Source organism: Cucumis melo, chromosome 2 (genome assembly GCF_025177605.1).
Source record: "Cucumis melo cultivar AY chromosome 2, USDA_Cmelo_AY_1.0, whole genome shotgun sequence".
NCBI classification, from domain to species: domain Eukaryota; kingdom Viridiplantae; phylum Streptophyta; class Magnoliopsida; order Cucurbitales; family Cucurbitaceae; genus Cucumis; species Cucumis melo.
The window spans coordinates 8,301,322-8,308,278 of NC_066858.1; the positions used below are offsets into that span (position 1 = coordinate 8,301,322).

General features: G+C 32.9%; 1 non-coding gene across 1 annotated transcript; it reads right to left on the minus strand.

Moving 5' to 3' along the window:
• Nucleotides 1-2,213: 2,213 nt before the first annotated feature.
• Nucleotides 2,214-2,285, minus strand: TRNAG-UCC (transfer RNA glycine (anticodon UCC)). Its single transcript has one exon. It is a non-coding gene; the product is annotated as a tRNA-Gly (tRNA).
• Nucleotides 2,286-6,957: the final 4,672 nt, after the last annotated feature.

Sequence of the window (6,957 nt, forward strand, 5' to 3'; positions counted from 1 at the left end):
GTAATTGGAGTTAAGTAAGGTCAACTAAGATTGATAATTTTTGTTGGGCTTAATTTATAATCTTATGTATAGGTCGAAATTGATTTTCGATTGCAACAAAGAAGTTTTAGCTAATCTAAGGTAAGGATTTTACTACAGGACCTTTGAAGTTCAGATTGTAGTCGTACTGTGATGCACTAACTGATTTGGTTATGCATAGAATTAAAATACATTGATAGGATTATGTGATGGATTGACTGAAACAGAATGTACTTGTTTGACAACATGATTAAATTGATTTATTAAGTAATTATTGAGACTGTTGGACGGATTATGCATGCTATGTTTATGACCATTTTTGTACTAAGAGCAATAAGTTTTATTTCGACTGATGTTAGCTGTTAACTTTAGCTATTAGATTAGTATATCCTGCTATGTACTGTGTCCTACGAGATTACCACCTTTAGATTGATTATTATTTGATTGTAAGTGTACCTCTATGTTCATTTTACGATTTGATGTGTGTGCTCCTACGGAGCCACAAGATTGATGACTCAGGGTATAGCCTAATATAAAGTTAACAATTTACTTCGTAGGTCCAATAATGAGTCCCTTTACTGAGTATATTTATGTACTTATCCTTTCTATGTTTAACTTTTAATGCAAAGGTAAAGAGAAAAGCAAGCTAACGAGTGACAAGAAGCACCCATGACCCTACTACATGGAGAATCTATGTTCATCCTTTCGTTGGTTTTCATGATTTTTCATGTCTTTTATGATTTCCATGTCTTGACTATTAGAGGGTTTCCATTCTTATTTTCATGATTTAGGTAGGGTTTGAGTAAGGCTTTTTTAGTAGGTTGATTTCTTTTAGTTTGCAAAACTTTTGGTTATTCTTAAGCTGTTTTAGTTTATTTTTATTTAATAAATTAAGAAAACTTTATTTTGTTTTTAAGATTTAAAAATGTTATTTTTATTTGATAATGACCTAAACTTAGTTCTGAAAAGTTAAGTTGTTACCTTAAATGATGGAATTCGAAATTCAAATCTAGGTCCAATTTCCAATTTAAAATACTTTGAAAAGTCTTATAGTCCATTTGTTTTTTCTGTTCAATGTTATCTTTAAGATAGCTTACTCTATTCAACAACTTTTGTTCGATTTTTCTACGTAAACTACGAAGTTAAAACACAACAACCATACAAAAGTCTTGATGCATATGAGAAACATAATATAAACAAATTTCTTCAAGTAAAAACAAACACAATACGAAGGTGCGCACAGTTGCCAAACCTATAAAAAGAGTTGTCCAAATATAGATAGCGAAAACACCATTTATACTTCAACTAATTTTTTTGTTCAATTCATGAACAACATTATATTCTGATGAGCTTCCAACTAGGTTGGTAGATTGTAATCTAATAGTCAAAAATAAACAATGTACTAAAACAACTGCAATATTGGAAGATTTTAGGAAAACAATCAATCTATTATCAAAAGAATGCAAAGTCCCCATTGTCTCTGCTCAGACAACAGGGGAAAACAATTCAAACAAGTTTAATTGACTGAAAGCTCAATGTCCAAAAGTGATTTACAAGCCATAGAGAAATTATTGGTACCTAGGAGACTTTCTAAAAGATGTGCAGTTGATGTTCATTTTGCACCAGGGGATAAATAAAGATTTAAAATAATTGGATCCATTCCACAAGTATCAAACTGACCACGAAAAAGTCAACTCAATAACAGCCCTTATTGAAAGGTCAACACCTGAAGAAGCCAGTACAAGGAAGGACAAGATTAGCAGCTCTTTCGCATCCATATATATGAACAAGAAGTCATAAAAGATATGGTATGTGATTGAGAGAAGGGAAGGATAAAGAAAGAAAGGAAAACAAATGTTAATGGAGCTGTGTTTGATGAATGACTGCAATTCTGGAGCTGGAAAGGACAAACAAAGGATTTAGAGAGTAGGAGGAAGCACTAATATTGGAGGCCGATCTTGGAGCTTGAGGTGTGAATCCAAGACTTTTCCATCCATAGGGTCCAATTTAATTTGAACACTATTCCTTCCATTAACTTTTCTTAATTTAAGAATGTATTTAGTATTGATGAACGACTAGTTTTGAGTAACAGATAACATGATATTATTTTGATCCAGTAAAATAATTTGTCCTTATATTTTAAATTAAAAAGAATTTTAAAAAAATGAAAGAAAGAAAAATTGAAAAAATCCAATTGCGTTTGCCGGGAGTCGAACCCGGGTCTATTGCTTGGAAGGCAATTATCCTAACCGTTGGACTACAAACGCTTGATTTGAAAATACATAAAATGAAAATGAAGACATCGTTTTCTGTTAAGTACTTTTTCTTTAAAGCGCAACCTAATACAATATCTACTCTATAGAATACATGTCTTTAACAACAAATACATAACTTGTTTTCTTTTCTTTTTCTTTCTTTTTTTGTGAAATTTGTTTACAATAGTTATTATCAACAAATTCATTGACCATAGTTTGTGTCAAATTCGTTGAAATCCTTTTTTAATAAAAGGTTGAATTTGTTGTCAAACTCCAAAAACAAAACACAATTTTTTGAAAACTCTTTTTCAAAAACTTTTGTTTGTTTCAAAAACAAAACACAATACTCCACCTCTTATTTGTTGTTTCCTTCTAGCATCAGTCTTGTTAATCCTAACCGAAATGCTTATCCTTCTCTTTCAAAGAAGTTGCATTCTGATATGACCTTGCACCAGACCACTTAACTTTCTGTTCCTTTTGTCCCATGAAAATCAGATATTAATACTTCATGGTATTAAGTTACTCAACCTTGAATCCAACTCTTACTCTTTCTTCTCAAGAAACTTATGCTCTAATACTCTTCTCCTTGTCTCTTCGTGAAGCTCTTCTATTAACCCATAAAGACCTTCACAACTTTTGCAATGGAAAAACAACTCAAAGAAACAACACATACACAGCGGAATAACTTAGAATTCATTTTCTTTATTAACTTAACACTTTTAAAAGTACAAAATACAAATTACAACTTTTGCTTTGCATAAAATAAAACCAACTTTGATCTTCTCACATCATTATTCTTTCCACCAAGTTGCAGTCTTTCGTGTTACATACCTTTCTTCATACACTCCCTAATGCTGCTCTCTATAACGGTGGTTGGGGGCATCAGACTCCACTTGCGTCATTTTTCCTTTTTGTAAACTACAATCCATCTCAAGGACAGTTACAGAGTCTTTCTTTTCTTTCTTCACCACTAAACGTTGCTTCTTGTGGCGAGTACCTAGAGGTGTACAAATGACGTTTCCTCCTTCGTCTAGGTTTTTTAACTACCTCTCTTAGCGGGCCACGCTTAGGGCTAGCTTCCCCAGACTCGACTCTTTGGCTCTCTGGCTCATCGAGTTGGACCTCACTAACCTGGGTATTTAACTCACCTTCATTTAGAGTTTGGCCATCCGCGCTAAGGAGCCATTTGCCTTTCAACCAGCTCCTCTGGCGTATTATGATACGCGATCATTAGCACACCATGTAAGACTATAGAGTAACTTTATCTTTCCTCCTTAACTAGGCGACAACGTCTTAGAACCTGTTGGATTTTTTTTCCTAAAAATCATAGATAGTAAATATAATCCATTGGTCGTTATTAATAAAGTGTTTTATTTTTATAATTTCAATAACTGTTATTGATTATATTATTAGTTTTGTCTTAATAACCTAAATCCAATAAACTAACATCATAAGTTATTTGATGAGTCTTGAACAGTATGTAGAGACATACGGGAATCAATGTTCAAGATCAGCTTAAAGGGTCTATAGTATAAGGTTAAGGTTTGGTACCTTATCAGGTAACACTATAGATACAACTCACTTTGTATTTGATGCAAACACATTGATCCAATGCATTCATGTATGTGACATGCGAGTGATGGTATCCTATGCAATGAGTTTGCATAAGACCGGACCACGAAATAGTAATCACTAGATGTAACACCGTTAACTAGTTGGGTTTCTATTTCATTAGGATGACCTAGGTAACTTAGTCTTAATCTTGAGTGTATTATGAACTCTTGTTTGCGAGAGATTGTCTTTTGATTTGAACGGGTGAGAGTGGCTAGATTGCCGACTCAATATGCTTATCATTTTGGGGACAAGACCAAGTTGGAAGCTGGAAACATAATCACACAAAATGGAATTCACTCCTTCCCGACTTTAGGGTAAGTAGATAAGTGTTCCTTTAAATGGTGTCTCAGGGGGCTTGAACAAATGGTCCTACCCTTTGTATGGTACGAGAGGGGTTTCTGTTTAGTGGTTAGACCATAAACAAGTTGTTCATTAGAGAAGCACTGGTATTTAAGGACTAGAAGTAACCTTGGGGTAAAACGGTAATTTGACCCAGCTAGTGTTACGAACACTTGTGAAGGACTAACTTACTGGTACTGGTCTATATCCATGGACACAAAAATATATCTACAGTTAGAAGAGTTCAGCTGTGAGTCTTTAGTGGAGTGTACACACAGTTAATGAATATTGATCAATGTGGTTAATGAGTTTAGCTAATTAACCTCATATTGTTGTAGTTTCTGATCTGTAGGTCCATTAGATCCCCTTCCTAGCTCGTAAAAGATAATAAAAGTTATTTATATTAGTTGTAATTTGAAATGTTCAAATTTACTTTGGAAATTAATATAATGTATGGTGATACATTATACTAGTTTATATTTTAATTAAACATTAATATATAAATTTAATTTTGGATATGATTCAAAATTAATTTATGAGAGAATAATATATTTGAATAAGTTCAAATATTAATTTAATGTGAATTAGATTCATACTAAAACTATAGGTTAAAATTTAATGTGTATATGATACATATTGAAACTATAGGTTATGAGAGAAATTCATATTTGAATATGATTCAAATTTGGATTAAATTAAATATAAGATATTTAATTTAGAAATTAATTAATCGGAGAATTAATTAATAGTTTAGTTTATTTGATTTAATTAATTAATTAAATTAAAACTATGGATTATGTAAGAGATATTCATTTAAATATGATTTAAATTAAATATGATTTAACTAATTATTAAATTAATTAATTAATTAAATTATTTATTTATTTTAATATTAATATTAATATTTATTAAGTTAATAGGGAACGTAGATGGTTTTCTCACGTTCACACTTTTCTCTCAACTTCCCTCTTCTTGACTGAAGAAGAGGGAGTTATTGGAACTATTCACAGAATCGTTCTGTGATTTTTTTTACGTCACACATTCTCTCTAAAAAAAATTTCTCTCTGAAAAATTCTCTCTTCCAATTTGGTTCCCACAAACCATCTCAATTCAGAGAATAGGAATGTTTCCAAGTGGTGGTGATCCAAATTGGTGTTTTGTAGACTCAGAGACGTTACTGATCGTAAGTTCTTCTTTGTATTTTTTTTTGAAAACATGTTTAGCCATAATTAATTTAAATTTTACCAATGCACTGGTATTTTTAAGTTCCAATTAAAATTGGGTTAAATCTCTGTAATTCTTCCACTGTGCAAAGGCCTTTCATCCCTTTAGAACCAACCTTCACATGGCCTTAACACTTGACAACCTGGAAAGGGAAAAACTTAAAACAAAGTCAAATGGTCTTAGTGAGTGATGAATTTTTTAGAAAACCTTTTTGGGAAAATCCATAGAAATCACAAGTAATTAAGGTAAACCACATCAGATAAAGCACGTTGCATCAAGTCACATCGCAGATCGCATTAACCATAACAATCTAGATAACTTCACAGCGAGTGCTACAACGCCACTGAAATTATTTCACAACAAGCTCAACACTAAGACCTAAGATTCTCCCCTCACCTAGACTTGGGATTCGCTCTCAACAGTATCATGCAACTTACCTGGAATTTTTGCCAGCGTCCAGCCACATTCAATCATTCTCAGACCTGGGAGTCACACTTAACCAGCATCTCATCACCATCTTGCTTAGACATTGCACAACGAACGCTACAACGTGATACACTCGAATCATTTCACAACAAGCTCAACTCTAAGACCTGGGATTCTCTCCTTGCCTAGACATGGGATTCTCTCTTACCAATATCACGCGAGTTACCTGGGATCTTTCACCAGAGTCTAGTCTTACAAATACATCACAACTCACCAATACGTAAATACAATAAGGGAACAATAGCTCACCGCTTACTCTTAACACAAATTATCATAGATTAATAGAGCATTTCATAAACATAATTATAGAGGAAAGAATACCATAAATTACGTTTACAAAACATCTCTTTCCAAGATCAGAATCATAAACAAAAGTGTAGAAATTACATTTGAAACTCGATTTGTCATTCACAGTCGTTTATAAATCACATTCTATCACACCTTTAGAAGAATACTCATATTCATACTTAGAAAACGTTTAACTGTTCACTGAAGAACATTCATAACTCACATTTAAATATCGAAACATTTAGTCATTCATAAACATTGATTTTACGAAGATTACTCACAAAAACATTGCTTATAAAACATATTTCACCATTCACAAACAAAACTTATAGAACAAACACAGAAACATTTATAAAACGGATTTTATAACTCACAATAGATACTTAGCCTCAACTTCTTCCTTCTTGGCTTTCGACTTTCTCTTCTTGTTTGACAGTTGAAGGCACCGTCCATTCAGCATTCAGGACTTTCTCTTATCACTTACATCAGGAAAAATCTAGAGTCTCTTAACAAAAAACTTCCCCTTTTCTTTTGGCTTTCGACCCTATTTATAGAGGTCTTTCACATCCAACGACCTTTTCTTCGCTTTAGACGTGCCATCTTACTAACACGTCGCACATGCCATCAACCTGAACTCGACACGTAGTTTAACCGTCAGTGATGATTTGACATTTCCTTGAAACGCACACCCTATCTCTTAAGGAAGCCAAACTCTTAATTGTCTGATTGCCCT